The 20845-nt window shown below is 39.3% G+C and overlaps 1 protein-coding gene across 5 annotated transcripts in view; it reads right to left on the bottom strand.

Moving 5' to 3' along the window:
• PPM1B (protein phosphatase, Mg2+/Mn2+ dependent 1B) overlaps positions 1–20628 on the bottom strand; it is a 95522-nt gene extending 74894 nt beyond the window's left edge. For 3 of the 5 annotated variants that reach the window (XM_082746970.1, XM_082746969.1, XM_082746972.1), the window contains exon 1: positions 20178–20628. The gene's annotated coding sequence lies outside the window, so the exon portion shown is untranslated. The remainder of the gene's footprint in view (positions 1–20177) is intronic. The other 2 variants (XM_082746973.1, XM_082746971.1) reach the window with 2 other exon arrangements.
• Positions 20629–20845: the final 217 nt, after the last annotated feature.

Below are 20845 nucleotides of genomic sequence, written 5' to 3'. Positions count from 1 at the left end.
TGCAGGGCTGGACCCCTGAGATCATGACCTGAGCCGAAAGCAGAGGCTTAACCCACTGAGCCACCCAGGCACCCCCAGATCTTATTCTAATTCAAATGCACAGCTAAAAATTTCAAGCTTAGGGCAATGGTACCACTTGTCAGTCCCTCCCCTCACCTTCAATAAGGAAAAGGTAGGTCATGAAATGAAAATAACTTTGTCGACAGAGGGCTTTTGCTTCAGCTACTGTTTTAATGAGGAAAAAAACCCATCACTCTTTGGATATATATAGCATGGGCTAAAAATTATACTACATGCATGTCTGAACTGTGAATATGCATTCAGGTTATATCATATTGTCAACTCTGACAGCAATGCTCTTCACCAAAATCAATGATCTTTAAGATATGCAAGAAAATATCTGCCACAGATTTTACATCCAGCAAAATGATTTCAAGCATAAAAGAGAGTAAACAAACTCTTATGAAACTGTAAGGACTCAGGGAATATTGTTGCCATGAGAACTTCCAGAGGAACCTGACTTGAGATCATGATAGAAAAATGTTAGGAGTAAGGAGGAGGACAAGAAAGAAGAGAAAAGGGTCTCCTGAGGGCAAAGAGCCAAACTGTTGGGTGAATGACCTTGGGAATGGCAGAAACCTCACTCCCAGTGGCCATTGTTGCCATTAGCTCAGATCATGAAGCTCTGCCTGCCATCCTGAGTTGTCAAAATCTAGAAGTGCCAGACTCTCTGGTACTCACCCAGGATCTGTTTATTATGGGTCACAGAATCTGCAGAATGCCCTCTTCTTTTAAATCACTACTATTCCCCTCACAACTTCTTTTACATAAAAAAAAAAAGTTATGAGTTTTAGCACAAAATAGACTTGAATCAAAGGCCAGCTCAGCCACTTACTGTGTGACTCTGTATGACTCTGACCTAATAATTTAATTTCTAAAGCTGTGACAGATTCATCTAAAAGACAGAGTAATAAAAGCACCTACATTACAGAGTTGTCATAGTAAATGAATGAGAAGTGCAGGTTAACTGTGTAGGTCAGTGCTGGGCATAAAGTAAGTGCTTTAAAAGTATTAGTTATCATTACCATTACAACCCATAAATCAAACTGGTCTACCATAACCAACCTTAAGCATAAATAAAATCAGATGTAACCTAATAGTAAAATAAAGTTATAATTTACATTCCAGATCAACCATCCATATATAAATTGTCAGAGAAGAAAATATCTGATGTTTATCGGATGATTATCCTATGAATAACATTTTGAACTCTGAAGTTTTTCCAACGAGGCTCAACTATACTTAAATATTCATTAAAGGCTTTTTCACCGCTGAAATACTTTGTGACTTCTGAAACCAACAAACCAGGAAAAAAAATTTAACTGGTTGTTACCAGAACGCTTTAGTTGATTATAATGCAGCAAAATCACTGCATTAATCTCAATTACATTCTCTTACATATAAACTCCCTGTCAGACATATGAAGGGAAACCACCAATATTAGATGTCTTGATTGTATTTAAGAAAAAAAAGTTAATTCATGATAAGAACCTCAGATTAGAGTCCAATCCATAAAGTTCCATTCTGCCATCCAACTTATTCCCACTGGTGGAGACCCAGAGTTGTTGCTGTTGTGGTTGCATATAATAAAATGCACCCAGGATGCCTGGGTGGCTCACTTGGTTAAGCGATTGCCTTCAGCTCAGGTCATGATACCAGCTTCTGGGATTGAGCCCTGCATGAGGCTCCCTGCTCAGTGGAGAGCTTGTTTCTCCCTCTCCCTCTGCTGCTCCCCCTGCTTGTGCCCGCACACGAGCGCTCTTTTCTCTCGCTGTCTCTGTCAAATAAATAAATAAAATATTAAAAAAAAAAAAAAAAGTTCCTTCACACCCCTTTGAAAACCAACCTCCCCTGAACTTCCAGACTTAGACAACCATTAATGTGCTGCCCATAGAGTAGTTTTGCCTCTTCCAGAATTTAATGTAAATGGAATATATAGTCTGTACCCCTTTCTGCTGGCTTCTTTCACTTAACATAATGTCTCCAAAATCCATCCACATTGTGTTTATCATCAGTTTATTCCTCTTCACTGCTTCCATGGCTTTTGAAAATGTGGGGTCCTATCAGAATTGAAAGAAGACTGAGAGGCAAAAGCTAAGTAGAGCAGTTTAGGCCTAGAAAGCATATATCACTAGCTACTTCCACGTGTCCATTAACAGTTTAATATTTTAAGATAAAAGAATTATTTCCCCTTGACTATCCTAATACTAAATTTTTAAGCTAATGCTGCTGAAATCAGAGGAAGTTCATGTCCTATCTTTATTTGACTATGTAGAGGATGAAATAGGGGCTAACTGTACCTTGAACTTTGTCATAATCTGTGCTTGACTGTTTTACTACAACACTGAATTCAAACATATTGACAGATAACACCTTTTTAACTTTAGCAAAAAGCAGCCCAGAACTCAAATACATGCCCTTCCTAATCCCAACAATTTTCCAACTGGAAATAACAACAGAAATGCAGAGCTACACGACTTACTTCTAGTTGTTCTCTGTCCTCACCTCCCTACCAAATACAAGGTTCCAGGTTACAAAAAGCAAATTACCAAAAGAAAAAAAAAATCAGACAGCAGAAAGTTTCTGGAGGCTTTACAAGTGGATTTTATTGATAGGTTTGATTATCTTTAGTGCCATGTTAATGAGTAGTTAGTAAAGTGGTACAGAACACAGCTCTAATACACCATCATAGTCCTAACACCCACATAAGTGAATTTACGTCACCCTAAAGGAACATCATACATAGTATGACCAACATATCTAGAATACTTCATAAGGGGAATGTTCCTTAGGCTATAATATATAACTATATCACCACAATAATCACCAAAACAACTCAGATACTGATGTCTTTTTTAGAATTAGCTACTCATTCTTCAGTCTGGTCCTAAAAAGGAGGCTTCTCAAGTTAAAGTACTTTGTTGCACTTAACATTACCAATAACTCCTCCCCTTTCCTGAAAATCTTTCCACTTCTGCTGACTTTCAAAACACAAAACTCAGAGTCATTCAGGCCCATTCTTTTTCCTACAGCCTCCAAAATTCAAGAAAAGTGCACTCCCCAAAATGGTAATTAGCTTCAACCCAAAACACAGTATTCTACCCTTTGATCCATTCGTATTGCTTCAACTATCATTTTTTCTAATTTCTATAAAATTTTTAGATGATTTTATTTATTTATTTGACAGAGAGAGACAGAGCACAAGCAGGGGGAGCAGCAGGCAAAGGGTGAGGGAGAAGAAAGCTCCCTGCCAAGCACAGAGCTGGGATCACGACCTGAGCCAAAGGCACACTAAACCAACTGAGCCACCCAGGTGCCTCTTAAAGTATTTTCTTTAGTAACCTCTACCCCCAACGTGGAGCTCGAGCTTAAAACCCCCAAAATCAAAAAGTCACACTTTATACTAACTAAGCCAGTCAGGTGCCCCATTAGCCATCAATTCTACGTTGACTTCTCAGATTTTTAATCATTAAGCTTGTCTGCTCTAGGTATCTCTTCAAACAGAACATAACTAAAATCTTCACCTTTGCCCCCAAACCACCTTCGTATTCTAATCTATTTGCATTCACTACCTATTAATCCATCTATCCATAATCCTTCTTCTAGTAACTCAGGTTAATCTTTTACATAAATCCAATCACTACACACCAATCAATGTTCCATCAAATCTCCCTTTTAAGTGTCTCTTTTACCCTACAGCCAATCCTGAGCATCACCATCTACTGTCTGGATTATCTAACTGCCTCCTAGTAGGTCTCCCTGACTTCAGTCTCCCCTTCCTTCAGGCCACCCTGCAGATTTATCACCTGCTTCATTTCCCTAAAACATAACTGAAGTATCCCAAAAAGCAGCAGTGGCCTTCCACTCCCCAAGTGACACAGTACAAAATGTATAGTCTGAAACCTTCCCCTATAACCTGCCCTGCCTAGGCCTTAGACCAGCCAAGTACATCATTCTCATTCCCACCTTAATCAATCTGCTCTACCTTCTTTAGGTGAAGTAACTAAATCATTCAAGGCACCTAAGAAAAAATAATCTCCTCTTTGTCACCATCACCAACCCTTCATACCAGCCTCTCGGCACCCCTATATATAGTCATCCATACTCCTTTGGACATTTTTGCCTTCCTTATCCTTCCTACCCTAACTTGTGACTGTGACACCTAGCACGTATTAAGTAAAGTACACATTAAGTTAAAAGATATGTCTTTAAGGGGTGCCTGGTTGGCTCAGTAGGTTAAGCCTCTGCCTTCGGCTCAGGTCATGGTCCCAGGGTCCTGGGATCGAGCCCCGCATCAGGTTCTCTGCTCAGCAGGGAGCCTGCTCCCTCCCTCCCCCGCTCCCTCCGCCTGTCTCTCTGCCTACTTGTGATCTCTGTTTGTCAAATAAATAAAATCTATTAAAAAAAAATAAATATTCAAGAAAGAGTATCTTTAAAAAAAAAAGATTTCATTTATTTATTTGACAGAGATCACAAGTAGGCAGAGAGACAGGCAGAGAGAGAGGAGGAAGCAGGCTCCCTGCTGAGCAGAGAGCCCGATGCAGGGCTCAATCCCAGGATCCTGGGATCATGACCTAAGCTGAAGGCAGAGGCTTAACCCACTGAGCCACCCAGGCGCCCCCAAGAAAGAGTATCTTAACCGTTACAAAACTCACAAAAATAATTGGCAGAGACCCCAAAACCCTACTGGTACACTGATTAACTAACCTCTGTCATGTACTGTAACACATATTAAGTAAAAGTTTTTATTTCCAGCAATCTTTTAAAATGTTTAAAGTCATTTTATTAATTATTTTTATGATTCCTATCTTTTATTGCTTTTACTTTCCAAATCAACCACCATTTCCAGGAACAGGCAATTCTACCATGGTCACTAAGTTTCTCCTCAAGGGCTTTACTCATACATGGGAGCTGAGGTTTGTACATAGCATGTTACTCCTACTGATGTACTTGGCCACCCTGTTAGGAAATCTCTTATCACTTCCACCACAACACACCAGAACCTCCACACATTCGTGTACTTCATCCTCAGGAATCTGTCCATCTTAGACATGAGCCGTATTTTTGTCACTGTCTCCAATGCCTGTATAAACTCTCTGACAAAGCAGTCATTTCAGTGGTGATTTCCAGCAAATTCTACCTTTAAGGTTTCGCACTTAAAGCACCCAAACATGCCCACTTACTGCAGACGGGGACATACTAAGGAATTTATCACTTGGTTTGTATCCAAATGCTCTACATTAAAGCACCCACAACTCCCACCTCAGTCTTGCCCAATAAGCCCTGCTGGAGAACTTCTTTGGCTCTAGACCGCATCCATTCAGTTGAACTCTTTCTAAGGGTATTTGGGCTCAGAGTTAAGGAAAAGAGCAAGCCTAAACGGAACAAAGACAAGAATGTATAGAGGAAAATATATACAAAGTATTGTTCACCTTAAGAATAAAGCAATCACCCCCTATATTACTATTCAAGTACGACCATTCCAAACATTTACTTCAATCCAAATTATTTTTAAAGTTATTTCAAAACTATTTTTGAAGGTTAAAAATGGGGTTGGGGGGTGTTTGTTTTTTAAAGGTTTTCTTTTTAAGCAATCTCCACACCCAACATAGGGTTTGAACCCACAACCCTGAGATCAAGAGTCAAATGCTACTCAAGCAGCCAGGCGCCCCTGAAGTGGTTGTGTCATTTTATAGACACACCATGTAATTAATCCCTATAAACTCTTAAAACACAATTAACAGAAACACCAGCATTCTAATGGCAAAGAAAATCTGTTACTTATGCCTACAGGATTTTGTCATTAAGGGAAAAAAACAAAATGTGGGGCGCCTGGCTGGCTCAGTCAATGGAACTTGCTACTCTTGATCTGGGGCTTCTAAGTTCCAGCCCCATGTTGGGGGTAGAGATTACATAAAAATAAAAAATAAAAAATAAAAAAAAAGAAAAGAAACAGGAAAAGAGAAAACAACAAATGATACTAGCAAATACACAGGAGAGAGAATTCAAATGGCCGCTAAACAAACATATGAGAATGCTCACCCTCACTAATAATAGGAAAATGCAAATTTACTAATAGGAAAATGCAAAATTAAAGTCACAAGGAAACAGGGCTTCTCTCATCAGATTGATGAAAAATAAATTCTCAATACCAAATGCAGACAAGGACACAGAGCTGTGCTGTCTGATACAGCCCACAGTGGCTAGTAAGAATTTGAAACATGGCTAATCCAAACTGAGATATGCTGGTTAGTATAAAACCCATACCGTATTTCAAAGAATTTAATCTAAAAAAGTCCAAAAACACCTCATTAATTTTTACTGCTTACATACTGAAATGGTTTCTTCAATATACTAGATAAGACATACTATTAAAATTACCTTCACCTGCTCCTTTTTATTAAAGTGACTACTAGAAAATTTTAAGTTATGCTTGTGGGCACACTCTCTCTGACAAAATCTTAAAAAAATAAAAAAAAGAAAAAGAAAATTTTAAGTTACATGTATGGCCAATGTTGTATTTATTTAAGACAGTCTGATATTGATCTAGAACAACAGAAACTTTTGTATACCATTGGTGGGAGCATGAACTGCTACAGCCACTTTGGAGAGAATCTGGAAATACCTTCATAGGTTGTACAATGAGAAAGGCCTACAATTCAGCAATTATACCCCTAAGTATGTGCTCTGGAGAAATTCTCACACATATGAATATATCAAAAGACATGTAAAGTACATTTTAATATTATCGTTTACAGTCACAAAAATAATCCAAATGTCCATCCAAAGAGACTAGACTAAATGTGCTATAATATGTATCCAATACATACTGGATACTATTACAAAGAATGGTAAAGAGCAACAAGGAAGAACTTCGCAAAAATGTTAAGCGAAAAAAGCAAATTTTATGAAAAGACATTCCATATACAATCATACACAAAAACTATAAAATCTATTTAAGAGACTGATGTAAGAGTAGTATATGCTATTTAGACACAGATACATACACAGAGATCATATACATGAGGGAAGGCACAAAATCAGGACAGTGGGAAAAGAAAGGATGAAATCGGGAGAAGGGGGTGGGATTATGGACATTGGGGAGGGTATGGGCTTTGGTGAGTGCTGTGAAGTGTGTAAACCTGGTGATTCACAGACCTGTACCCCTGGGGATAAAAATATATGTTTATAAAAAATAAAGAATTTAAAAGAAAGGATGAAATCTACAAGGGTAACAGGACAGTTTCAAGTATGCTGGAATGTCCTATATCCTAAACTAAGCTGGGTAGTGGGTACTTCGGTGTTCATTTTGCTTTACAAATTTTTTAATCTGAAATATCTCTGTGCTTTTAACACATAATTTTATGAACCACGTACAGTACCATACTTTATAGTTTGAAAGATATAAGCAAAAACTTCACAATCTGCACCATGTTAGATGCAGTTATACCTTGAACAACATCAGGGTGCAGAAACTATACATAAAAACCAATTATATGATTACCAAATATATAAACACCAATATTATACCTCTACTACCATTACAATGAGAATAAGGAGATACTATATACAAATATACTAAATCAGGGCTCAGCAAAACTTTTCTTTAAAGAACCAAAAAGTAAGTATTGGGGGCTGTGCAGGGCCATATGATTTCTTTTGCAACTACCCAACCTGCCAAATCAGTGGGAAAGCAGCCACAGGGACCCCTGGGTGGCTCAGTTGGTTGAAGGTCTGCCTTGGGCTCAGGTCATGATCCCAGCATCCTGGGATCAATTCCCACATCAGGCTCTTTGCTCAGCAGGGAACCTGCTTCTCCCTCTGCCTCTGCCTGCTGGTTCCCCTGCTTGTGTTCACTCTCTCTCTCTGACAAATAAAATCTTTAAAAGGGAGGAAAAAAATAAAAGGAAAGCAGTCACACACATTATGTGAATAAGCATAACTGTATTCTAATAAAACTTTATTTACAAAGCAGGTGGAAGACAAAATTTGCCCAATCAGCCATAGTTAGGTGACCCCTGATAGATCCATATTCAAAAAAGAAATCACAGAATGCCTAGATAGTTCAGATGATATATAGCATGTGACTCTTGATGTCAGGGAGGTGGGTTTGAGCCCCACACTGGGTGGAGAAATTACTTTAAAAATAAAATCTTAAAAAAAAAAAAAAAGAAAAGAGAAAGAAACCAATAAATCCATTAAGTAAAATTCTGAAGGAGAAATGGATTTGCATGGTAACAAATATGCCACAATTTACCTGATAATCACTAAAGAGAAAATGTTCCTTGTTCATGGGGACATCTAGCAATCACCAACTTCACCTGTGATCAAATTTAGCCCGACTAACCGTGTGACAGGCATTTTGTGCCTTCTGACATGATGTAATATGAAGCAGCATCAACTATGAAGTATCCTGGCCAAAATGTTTAACCTGAATTTAACTCAAGTCTTTAGCTCTAATTTAACAGCTTACGGAAGACAAAGGAGTAAGTTTTTAAAAGATCTCAAAGAAACAACCAGACAAATTCTGAATACAGGGTATATTACAAGATTATCAGTCTCTTCAAAAAGAGGGTCACTTTTTAAGTAGGTGTTTATTTTTTTTTTTAAAGATTTTATTTATTTATTCGACAGAGAGAAATTACAAGTACACTGAGAGGCAGGCAGAGAGAGAGAGAGAGAGAGAAGGAAGCAGGCTCCCTGCTGAGCAGAGAGCCTGATGCGGGACTCGATCCCAGGACCCTGAGATCATGACCTGAGCCAAAGGCAGTGGCTTAACCCACTGAGCCACCCAGGCGCCCCTTAAGTAGGTGTTTAAATTTAAAAGAGAATTGAGACACAAGAGTAAATGTAGCATAATAGTGCACAATCCTTCAGTGGACCCTGGTGTGGAAGGGAAAAGCTATATAAGTCATTTTTGACCTAACTGGGAAAATCTACTTATGGATTGGGGATTAGATGACTTCTGGGGATTAGATAATTGTGTTACATAAGATAACAGTATTGTAGGTAGGAAGAAAATGTCATTTTAGGGGGAGATTCATATTTAAGAATTTAGAGATGAAGTATCAAAAGGAGAAAAAAATAATCTATTTTTAAATGGTTCAGCAAAGCAAATATATATATTTGATTATATAAAGCAAATATGGTAAAAAAGTATAAATACTGTTGAATTTAAGTGGTGGGTATATAGGTACTCAGTATACTATTAAAATGTTCTGTAAGGGGGCACCTGGGTGGCTCAGTGGGTTAAGCCTCTGCCTTCGGCTCAGGTCATGATCTCAGGAGCCTGAGATCAAGCCCCACATCAGGCTCTCTGCTCAGCAGGAAGCCTGCTTCCCCCTCTTTCTCTGCCTGCTTCTCTGCCTACTTGTGATCTCTCTCTCTCTCTCTCTGTGTCAAATAAATAAATAATCTTTTAAAAAATAAAATAAATATAAACATATATTATCATTCACTTTACAAATGAGAAAACCTGAGGTTTAGAGACAGTTAAGTAACTTGCTTCAAGTTACCCATTACGGAGTGACAGGAGAAGAATTCAAATCCATATAGTCTGGCTTTAGTGTCAACACTCCCAATCATCACCCTCCTTTTTGCAGCTTTTTCCAGAAATATGCGCCATTACAAATATAAAGTCTTCTTATATTTAATATACACTTAAAAACACACAAGTAAACTATGCTAAGCACCCTACAGCATTACCTAAATGCATCAAGCAGCAAAAATTCAGAAATATCTAAATGTGTTGGTAAGAAGCCTCATGCATGTTTGTGAACAAGTCATTCTCACATCTATGGGTATAGAATGGTTTCCATTCATATGTGACTAAGAAGGATTTTATTATTAATAAAGCATTACTCTGAAATAATAGAGTTACAGCCTAAACACATATTTTCCTAATGTCATGACCATTTGGCCGACTCCTCTGACTACTTTTCATTTGGTATACTCCTGAAGCTACTGCTATATAGCATCTCCCAAACTGTTAGCAAAAATATCTGACAACGAATTAAATCTCAGACTTATCTTTGTTAGATTGTTTTCAGTCCTCGTAAAAATGCAGAGTCAATGTTATTCCAGCCATTGCTCTAAAATTAACTATGCATCGCTTCTCTTTCCTATTCAGAATATACCTTACACTGGACTCCATAATTTACCCATGCAATATATGCCTGAACAGAAACAAAAGACCCACCTACAAGAATTCCAGTCTGCAGGGTGATCAGAAAGTCCTAAAATACAGATATTACTTTAACATTCTGTACTGGAATATCAATAAATCATTTATTGTCTGTGCATCTGTGCTTCCAGACCTGGTGGCCACCCTGTAGTTAAATAAGTATCAAGAAATCACAGACAGGGGTGCCTGGGTGGCTCAGTGGGTTGGATTTCTGCTTCAGCTCAGGTCATGATCTTAGGGTCCTGGGATAGAGCCCTGCTTCGGGCTCTCTGTTCAGCAGGAAGCCTGCTTCCCCCCCCCCCTCTCTCTGCCTGCCTCTCTGCCTACTTGTGATCTGTCAAATAAATAAAATCTTAAAAAAAAAAAAAAAAAAGAAAGAAAGAAAAATCACAGAGGTAGAAAAGGCAACACAAACAAAAAGCACAAGAGAAGAGCAAATACACTGACTAAAACACAAACCTATCGCTGAGAAAAAGACTCAAGATGTTGGATAAGAGCAATAACGCAATCTAAATCCTCACTAATCCTCCCAAACTTCTACTTCCCTCACAAAGCAGAGTTAGAGGCATAGAAAAAAAGACTATAACTGAAAACTATTATATATTAAGGCAAAAGTTACCATTTCACTTTCACGTTTTGCTCCAAAACACTTGAGAACAGAAGAATAGCAAGAAATTTAACTCCGTTTCCTTACATTTAGGACCTACAACCAACCACAAAGCTTTAATAAAATTCTGTACTATAGAAATGAAACCAGTTACAAGAAATAATTTAAGACATCAAGTAAGGCTTTGTTTTGTTTTCTAATCTAAAATGCTGTACAGCTTGGTGAACCTGGTCTGACAGCACTAAATTTAATATATATTCAAAAAGTTCAAATTCTGGGACGCCTGTGTGGCTCAGTCAGTTGAGCGAATGACTCTTGGGTTTTGGCTCTGGTCATGATCTCAGGGTCCTGGGAGCAAGCCCCATGATGGGGGCTCAGGCTCTGGACGCTGCTTGGAGTCTGCCTGAGATGCTTTCCCTCTCCCTCTGCCCCTCCCCAACTCACACTCTCTAAAATAAACAAAATCTTTAAAAAAAAAAATAAATAAATAACAGTTCAAATTCTTCATCACATCAGCATTTTGATAAAAAAGTGATAAATAAGTCACACAAAAAAAAAACATATTAAAAGTGAAACTAGTAATTTGAAGGCTTCATTTGGGTCCTAAAAATGAAGTCTCTTAGGTCATGAATGGAACCAGTGTTAATTTTTATATCAAGGAAGGCCCTGAAATACACACAAGTTGATTTGCTTTAAGATAAAAAAAAAAACTCAATTCACTGCAGCAAGCAAGATCACATGAGAGTCTGACTCAATGCCTCACAAATGAAAAAAAAGACCATTATGTATTAAGATAAAAACAAAGATCAAAGATCTCTCATGCTTATCTTAAATGTGCAATGTTTGTGTAAACTCAGGAAGAGATATTTTTACCAAACTGGATCATCACTAGGAAAGGTACGTAACACACAGTAGAAAAATAAGTATCTGCTTCGTATCGAGCAGTAAGACACCCTCATGCAGAAATTTACAACGCAGGAGAAACAAAGGCACAACTTCAAGTTACACACCAGCCCCAGAATTAAGGGAAGCGGTAACAAATATTATACAGACCAATTTTAGCATAATAAACTCGGACAGACTGGCTCCTTCAGCTATCTTCAACAGAACTGTCAAATAACCAGAAAACAGAAGTAGCAGTCACAAATCAGTGACAGTATTTCCAGACACTAATGGCCATTCACTAATCTTTCAGTTATACTCACAAACACACACAGCAACAGCGTTTTTGCTAAACACAAATGACAACATACATTTTATATGTGTATAAAACCTATCGCTGAGAAAAAGACTCAAGATGTTGGATAACATCTTCCCAAGTTACATAAACCAGTCTTTCTGTTTTAAAAAAGTCCTGTTTACCCTGCTCCCATTATCCTACCTTCTCCCATTTTCCCATCTAGGAACTCATCTATCCAAGCATGGGCAGTAAATGGGAAACAACTGAAGGCCCTAGCTTTCCTCATGCCTCATACAGGGACTGCTTTTCTCTCTTTGGCTCATCTTTTAATCTTAGGTACAATTATTTCCCCCTTCCTACTTCCGCTTTCCATGTATCACTTTTTTGTCTAGTTACAGAAAAACTCTTCTTCCCTCTTTTATTTTTCTTCCCTCTCTTTTGTTAAAAATGGAGTAATGCTGGGGGCGCCTGGGTGTCTCAGTTGTTAAGTGCCTCTCTTCAGCTCAGGTCGTGATCCCCAGGTCCTAGGTTCGAGCCCCACATCAGGCTCCCTGCTCTGCAGAAGCCTGCTTCTCCCTCTCCCTCTCCCCAATGGTTGTGTTCCCTCTTTCACTGTCTGTCAAATAAATACATAAAACTGTAAAAAAAAAAAAAGAAAAAATAGTAATACTCTTTGTGTCTGCGTGGCTCAGTCATTAAGTGTCTGACTCTTGATCTCAAGGCTATGAGTTCAAGCCCCACACTGGGCAGGGAGAGCCTACTTAAAAATAAATAAATAGTAAAGCTCTAGGATCTCCCAACCGACTCAGACAGTGAAGCACATGACTGTTGAGCTCAGGGTAGTGAGTTCATGCCCCAAGTTGCATGTAAAGCTTACTTAAAAAAAAAAAATAAAAAAGGTAAAACTCTAATCACAGCATCTAAGTGTAGCATAGAAAACACCATACATCCCAAACTGTCCACTCCTGATTTCAGTCATACATAAAGGGAGCACAGCTGTAATGTAAACTGAGGCAGTGTGTTTGCTATCAGAATATAAAACCTCTGAGGGCAAGGATTTTTGTCTGTTTTGTTCATTCATCAGCCATGAATGGTGCCTTGCATGTTAGTAGGCACTCAAGGAATGCCAAAATAATGGCGGAGGATGGGGTGGCTACAGACTAAATACTATTACTCTTAAATACGTGGAATTCTTTATTTCTCAGTGGGCTGGTAGCCTAAGTAACAGTTGCTCATATCTGAACTTGATCATTTAGAGTTGCTTTGAGTTCATTATTTCCTCTTTGTAAGGGACAAAGAAGAAGAGTCACCTGTATTTTATACATAATACCAGTTCATTAACTCAGAATTGAATACTTTAATGAGAAGAGGGGAAAAAGAAACATTCATTCCCAAGAGAGGGTAAGTATCCATAGTGGTAAGGACATTCCTAGATTCCCCTACTTCTAGGGACACCTATTAATTATCCCTTTTCCATGTTAAGAGTACACTTATACATACCTACACCAAGAAAATAAAATGCAGTTAGACTTAAGAATCACTGACATTACTCTCAAGGTTTAAAGTGTTTTGAAATCCTTCAGCAGGGGCGCCTGGGTGGCTCAGTGGGTTAAAGCCTCTGCCTTCGGCTCAGGTCATGATCCCAGGGTCCTGGGATCGAGTCCCACATCGGGCTCTCTGCTCGGCAGGGAGCCTGCTTCTCATCTCTCTCTGCCTGCCTCTCTGCCTACTTGTGATTTCTGTCTGTCAAATAAATAAATAAATAAAATCTTTAAAAAAAAAAAAAAAAAAAAAAAAGAAATCCTTCAGCACTTCACAAATTACTCTTTTATCAAAACTGCTTCTCAGGTCTACACTATTTATAAAAAAAAAATAAAACCTATTCACTTAGTTTCTTTTTATATTACACACTTGATTATACCTAATAATAACCACATTTAAAAAATAGTTTCCCACAAAGGAAAAGATTTTTCATGTTTCTGGCACACAAATGCACTAAAGCTACACAACCTATTTTGAAGTGGGGGCCACTCTATGTAGACAAAAAGCACAGCAACAGTACACAGAGGTCTTATCCTGACTATACCCCTGCCAATAATTGGTCCCATCTCTAAAATTGAGACAAGTTCCTTCAAAGTCTTCCAAGGTTCATCTCTTTCTCTCCTCTAAATAAATATCAGGCCATGGGGGCGCCTGGGTGGCTCAGTGGGTTAAGCCTCTGCCTTCAGCTCAGGTCAGGTCAGGATCCCAGGATCCTGGGATCGAGCCTCAGCCTCTGCTGAGCAGAGAGCCCGCTTCCCTTCATCTCTCTCTGCTTGCCTCTCTGCCTACTTGTGATCTCTGTGTGTCAAATATATAAATAAATAAACCTTTTTAAAAATAAATAAATAAGTAAGTAAGTATCAGGCCATGTATTTAATTGTCTTCTTTCGTTCAAAGGAAACGTAAAACAAGTTTTCCAACAAGGGTTATGTTTCCAAACTTCGAGGTCTTTAATTTTCAGAAAGATATCAATTTAAAGCCAGTAATTTCATATTGGTATTTCAACATACTCAAAAAGAGAGAGAGAGAGAAACCTGAGTCCATTTTTAGTAAATATTAAACGAGTAAATGAAAAAAGTTTCAAATTGGTAAACTGTACTTTAAATGTTACAAACTACATTAAATTTGTCTAAACATATGAATAAGTTAAAATACCACAACTGACTGTTAAACTACTAGGTTCTTTTTTTAAAGACTTTATTTATTTGACAAAGGGAAAGAGTGAGAGAGGGAACACAAGCAGGGGGAGTGGAAGAGGGAGAAACAGGCTTTACTGCCAAATGGGAAGCCCGATGTGGGGTCGATCCCAGGACCCTGAGATCCTGAACCCAAGCCAAAGGCAGACACTTAACAACTGAGCTATCCAGGCACCCCTAAACTACTGGGTTCTTAAAGTTAAATAAGTTATAATATACAAAGGGTATCACTATAAAAGGTATATGTCATGCCAAGAAATAAGAAGATATTATAGATGTGGTCACAAGTCAGCTATAGCTAAAAAAAAAAAAAAAATCTTTACTAGAGAACTCTTCTATGTCATGACTTACCATAATTGACAACAAAATGTTTATGTCTGTTATTAACATTAAACTGAAAGGGAGAAATAACACACCCTGAAGTTTGAATGAAAATTAAAAAAAAGAAAAAAAAAAGAATCAGCTACCTTATGGTATTTGTTTTCTAGGCTGCTAGATGATGCTAAAAACAAAATTTCATGATCTTTATAAAATCTGAGAAATTAAACTTCCGTATATAGACTACATTTATGGAAAAAGTCATCCCATCAAGAATTTAGTAAAGACTTTTTTTATTTTTTATTTTTAAAGATTGTATTTATCTGGGGCACCTGGGTGGCTCAGTGGGTTAAGCCTCTGCCTTCAGCTCAGGTCATGATCTCGGGGTCCTGGGATCGAGACCCGCATTGGCTCCCAGCTCGGCCTGCTTCCCTTCCTCTCTCTGCCTGCCTCTCTGCTTACCTGTGATCTGTCAAGTAAATAAAATCTTTAAGGGAAAAAAAAAAAAAAAAAGATTGTATTTATTTGACAGAGAGAGAGAGAGATCACAAGTAGGCAGAGGGAGAAGGGGAAGCAGGCTCCCCGCCTAGCTGAGAGCCGATGTGGGGCTGGATCCCAGGACCCTGAGATCATGACCTGAGCCGAAGACAGGGGCTTAACCCACTGAGAGCCACCCAGGCATCCCTTTTTATCATAATATTGATAATATCATAATATTATTTTATCATAATACTGATAATATCATAATATTGATATCAACTACCTGATCAAATAACTCAGGTTAGTCTAAATGGTGGTTTTCTTTGGGGGAAGGAGAGGATATAGCTTAAACTCTGAAAAGTGTAACTCAGGGACACCTGGGTGCCTCAGCTGTCAAGCATCTGCCTTCGGCTCAGGTGGTCCTGAGATCCAGCCCTACACTGAGCTCTGGCTCGCTGCTCAGCGGGAGGCCTGCTTCTCCCTCTCCCACTTCCCTCTGCTCATGTTCCCTGCTCCCTCTCTCTGCTCCGTCAAATAAATAAAATCTTTACCCCAAAAATAAATAAATAAATAAAAATAAAGAAACCTGTAACTCAAGTCCAGTTTCCACAAAGAAGTTAAACCACATTAAAATGTTTCATTTGAAAAAAGATTTCAAGGGATGCCTGGATGGCTCAGTTGGTTAAGCAGCTGCCTTCGGCTCAGGTCATGATCCCAGCGTCCTGGGATCGAGTCCCACATCGGGCTCCTTGCTCCGCAGGGAGCCTGCTTCTTCCTCTGACTCTGCCTTCCACTCTGTCTGCCTGTGCTCACTCTCGCTTGCTCTCTCTCTGACAAATAAATAAATAAAATCTTAAAAAAAAAAAAAAAGATTTCAAAATGGCTAATCAAAGATATTAGCATACTTAAATTACTCTAGAAGATCAAGTTATTTTCTTTTAAATCAATGTTTTGTTATAAACAAGTATCATCAACAGAAATAAGGATAAAACAAAGATTATGAAGAACTTTTTTCTTCACCTATACTTGTTAGATCAGTTGCTGGAAGACGACAGACCCTGTCATTTTATAAATTTTAAAGTGAACCAAAAACTACAAAAACCAATATTCCCCAAATCTACCCTATCTCCCTTCACCATTTAGTCTGAGTACAAAACAGTGTAATGGGAAATAGATTACATTTCCAGGGTCTACCTACTATCTGAGAATTTTACCTCATAGACAGTGAATTCCCTTAATCTGCAATACCACTGATATATAAAGTTTATTTCTACCATAAAACTTTAAAGCTACTAAGACATTATTTGGTTTCAACCCAAATTATGAAATTAGCTAAGAAAAAAATAAGAAGACTCAAATACAATGTAGGAAAAAACACAATGGATATCCAGAAGTACCCATATTCCCCCAAATTATCTTACCACTAACCATAATTTTATATTTTATGTTTAGTATTACTTGAATAAATTTTGTTATTCAAATTCTGGAATTTAGAAAGTTTATTCTAACACTGACACTGTCAGTTGTTTCCCAACTAACTTTTTCTTAAAATCAGTGATCTGTGAAAGGCATAGTTCACAGAAAAAGTATAACATGTTATATTTTAATAAGTTAAATTTATTCACTTTATCTTATGAAAGAGCACTTACATCTTATGAAAGACTACTATGGAGTTAGAATTATACTATTTTACTACTTTTAGCCTAGGTAATGTCACAAGATACTTTAAAATAGTTACATGTAACATACAAGTTTTCATACAATGTAGATAATATGTGTAACTAACACCAATGGGAGGGGATTCACTGTCAGTATCATGTGTAATAAAAGAAATGTTTACCAACTCATTTACAAGGGCAAGTTTAAAAACTGAGCCAATGGCAAAACAATTGGAATGCATCTCCACAATCAGTGAACTACACTATGGCAAATTCTACACTCCCAAGAGTGCCAAGAATCTATCGGCATCAAATTTTAATTCAAAAGACTTCATAAAAAATGTACACGATAGAAAAATAAATTTTCACGAGAAAACCACTTTTTCTGAACTTTTAAACTTGTGAATCAGACATTCTTAGAAGCACAGCTATTTAGACATACCATTCCTTCAGATGATGTAATCTTAAGGGATTTGGTAATTAGAACATGTTAATTACTTACATAAAATAATATTTATTGCCATGACTATCAGACAAACTTTAAAAGCTTTCACCCATTCCTGGGGTCTTCACAGAAATCAGACACCCGGTATGAGAAAACAGGTGTTGAAAGCTTCACTGGTCACTTCTAAGAGAATGATTACAACATAAAGAAATTCAAAGGATAATGTACAAAAACTGGGAGATCTTAACTAACGGGTATGAAAGATCACATAAAAATAGTATTTCATGTTGATAAAGCAACACAGAGAGCAACTGTAGAAACTGTGATTAAGACTTTATGAGAGCAAAACTAAATGAAAGGGAAAAAACACCATTAAAAGAAAATAACTCAAGAGAGAAATAAAAAAAAGCACAGGAAAGATCAGAATTATCCTGAAAAAAAATGTTGATCAAAAAAACTGATGGTGGGGCACCTGGGTGGCTCAGTGGTTTGGGCTGCTGCCTTTGGCTCGGGTCATGATCTCAGGGTCCTGGGATCGAGCCCCGCATCGGGCTCCCTGCTCCGCAGGAGGCCTGCTTCCCTCTCTCTCTCCTTCTGCCTGCCTCTCTGCCTACTGGTGATCTCTGTCTTTCAAATAAATAAATAAAGTCTTTTAAAAAAAAAAAAAAAAAAACTGATGGGCGCCTGGGTGGCTCAGTGGGTTAAGCCGCTGCCTTCGGCTCAGGTCATGATCTCAGAGTCCTGGGATCGAGTCCCGCATCAGGCTCTCTGCTAAGCAGAGCCTGCTTCCCTCTCTCTCTCTCTGCCTGCCTCTCCATCTACTTGTGATTTCTCTCTGTCAAATAAATAAATAAATAAAATCTTTAAAAAAAAAAAAAACTGTTCTAAATACTAACTTTTAAAAGTTCAACTGAAACAACACATTGCCCATTCGAAAAGCCTACAAAAACATTTCTTTAAAAATTTCCATTTTAATAGTTTAACTTCATATTTTTTAAAGCCTGTATGGAAAAGACTATAATAATTAGGATAACCTGTCTCTATTTAGAAATGCTCTATTAAAAAGGAGGCCAACACTAGGAACTTTGCTATTGCACAACAGAGAAAGTAAATGAAATAATCTCCATTAACATTCAGTGTGGATGGTATGTTTCTCCACCTCCCAGAACATAGGGACTTACACTATCTGACCCGAACAATCTACCACTTCTACATCCGTGCAGTAGCTCAAATAAAATGAGTTCCTGTGTTAATCCCACAATAAACCTCAGTAATTCTCACATCACAGTTGTAAACGTTTGTTAACAGAAAAAGAATGTTTTTCCCAAAATAGCTACATATCACTAAGACTACTCAAATTCCTAAATAATCCTTTTACAAGAGTCCTGCCAACTTTATTTTGATACATTAAACATGTGGAGCCTATTTTAAAAGGTCTTTAACTGTGACTTCATGAAAACAGCTTCCTAGTTAGTTCATAAAATATCTTCTTTTTAAAGTTTTAAAGTTTTCACGTTGTTTTTAAGCTGACTTGAATAGAGATGAATCTGGGCCAGCTATCAAATGCTTAAGAAGCAGTTTTGCCAAATAAGATGGGCAAATGTTCTAGATCTGCTAAATCCGACATGAGAGGTCAGACAACTTAAAAAACGAAATAACTATTTTCAACATTCACTGAGCCCCTCGTTTTTAAAATTACCTCGGTGTCATTTTCACATCTGACGTTTAAGACTACACCTGGGTTTTTTGTTGTTGTTTTGTTTTTTCTTTTCTTTTCTTTTTTTTTAAGGATATTAGGCTCAGTTTAAAAAAAAAAAAAAAAAACTAATCTGCTGCAAAAAGCTGGTTAGTCTACTCCTAAAGGGTGTCTGAAGATTTGGATTGCTGGCGGTCTAAGTTTCATTTAAAAACTTCTCTGTTAAAAAGAATGACATCCGGAAAGGATCGCTCGAGAGAAGAAAGGGAAGAGAAGCCCGGAGTCGGCTAAGAAAAGAAGCGATTTAAAGCCACTAAGAAGGAAGGTGGTGGTGAGACGCACAGACAGAAGAGCGAGAAAAGAAGATTTAACAAGGAAGTGAAGTGGAGCGCAGAGGGGGGCAGAAACTGATGAGGAAACAAATGGGAAAGCTAAGGGTTTTCGAATAAGCACGATCCAGGAAGGGATGAGTTAAGGCCTGGGGTAGCCCCGGTGTTTCGGTTTCAAAGAGATGCTCGCGGACTGGAGAAGAGAACGGGGGAAAGCAGTTTACTTTCAGGCGCTGGAGCAAAGTAAAATTCCCTGCCCCGAGCCTCTCCCAGACTCGGCCGAGCGCGGAGGCGGCGGCTGGGGAAGGGGCCTACCCAGGAGCCGGGCCCGGCGTTCTGCTCCCCCAGGCTCCACGGCAGAAGAGGAGAGGATAAGGCAAACAGGGCCCGCGACCGTGGCCCGGTGGCACCCCGAAAACAGTGCGGGGCCTCGGTGGTACCCGCGAGCCGTTTCCCCTGCGGCGGGGCGCCGAGCGGCCTTACCTGGGGCGAGGGAGGGAAGCGAGGTCTAGGGCGTCCGCTCTCGCCCGCCGCAGAGAACCCCTGATGCACTCAGCTCGGGCTTCCGACCGAGGCGCGACCCTGCCTCAGCCGCCGCTTCCCCGTCAGGGTCTCGGCCACCGCCTCCGCCGCCTCGGGAGCTGTTTACACCGTAGGGCCCCGCACGCCGCCGCCGCCGCCGCTGCCGCCTTCTCTCCACCCTAGCGCCGTTGCCGATTCGGCCGCCGCCACCTCCTCCGCCGCAGCCTCGTCTCTCTGGAGCATCTTCCAGCCACCGAACCCTGAGAAACAGAGACTCCAGCCGCGCCGGCAGGAAACTCCCCCGCAACTGCTAGGGGGACCAGGCGGTCAGAGCACCGGCGGCTTTTCCGCCATTGAGCAGCAGCCGCTCCGCTCCTTCTGCAACCCCCTCCCCGCACCGTGTCCTCCCCGCCCCTCGGCGAGCCCCGCCCCCAGCTCCCACCCATTGGGACGGTGCAGCCTCTCACTGCATTCGGTTGGCTAGTCGGCCCATCAATCACCACCCTCCCTCCCACTTCGGCTGCTCTGTACCTCGGTACTTAGCTTGCCCCGCCCACAATGCCCCGCCTCTCAGGTCCTAATTTCCCATTGGACATCAGTGACCACCTTCAATTGGCAAGGTCAACTAT

Source organism: Mustela nivalis (genome assembly GCF_964662115.1).
Source record: "Mustela nivalis genome assembly, chromosome: 8".
NCBI classification, from domain to species: domain Eukaryota; kingdom Metazoa; phylum Chordata; class Mammalia; order Carnivora; family Mustelidae; genus Mustela; species Mustela nivalis.
The sequence above is the reverse complement of the archived record's forward strand: the minus strand, read 5'-3'. Positions and strand labels throughout refer to the sequence as shown.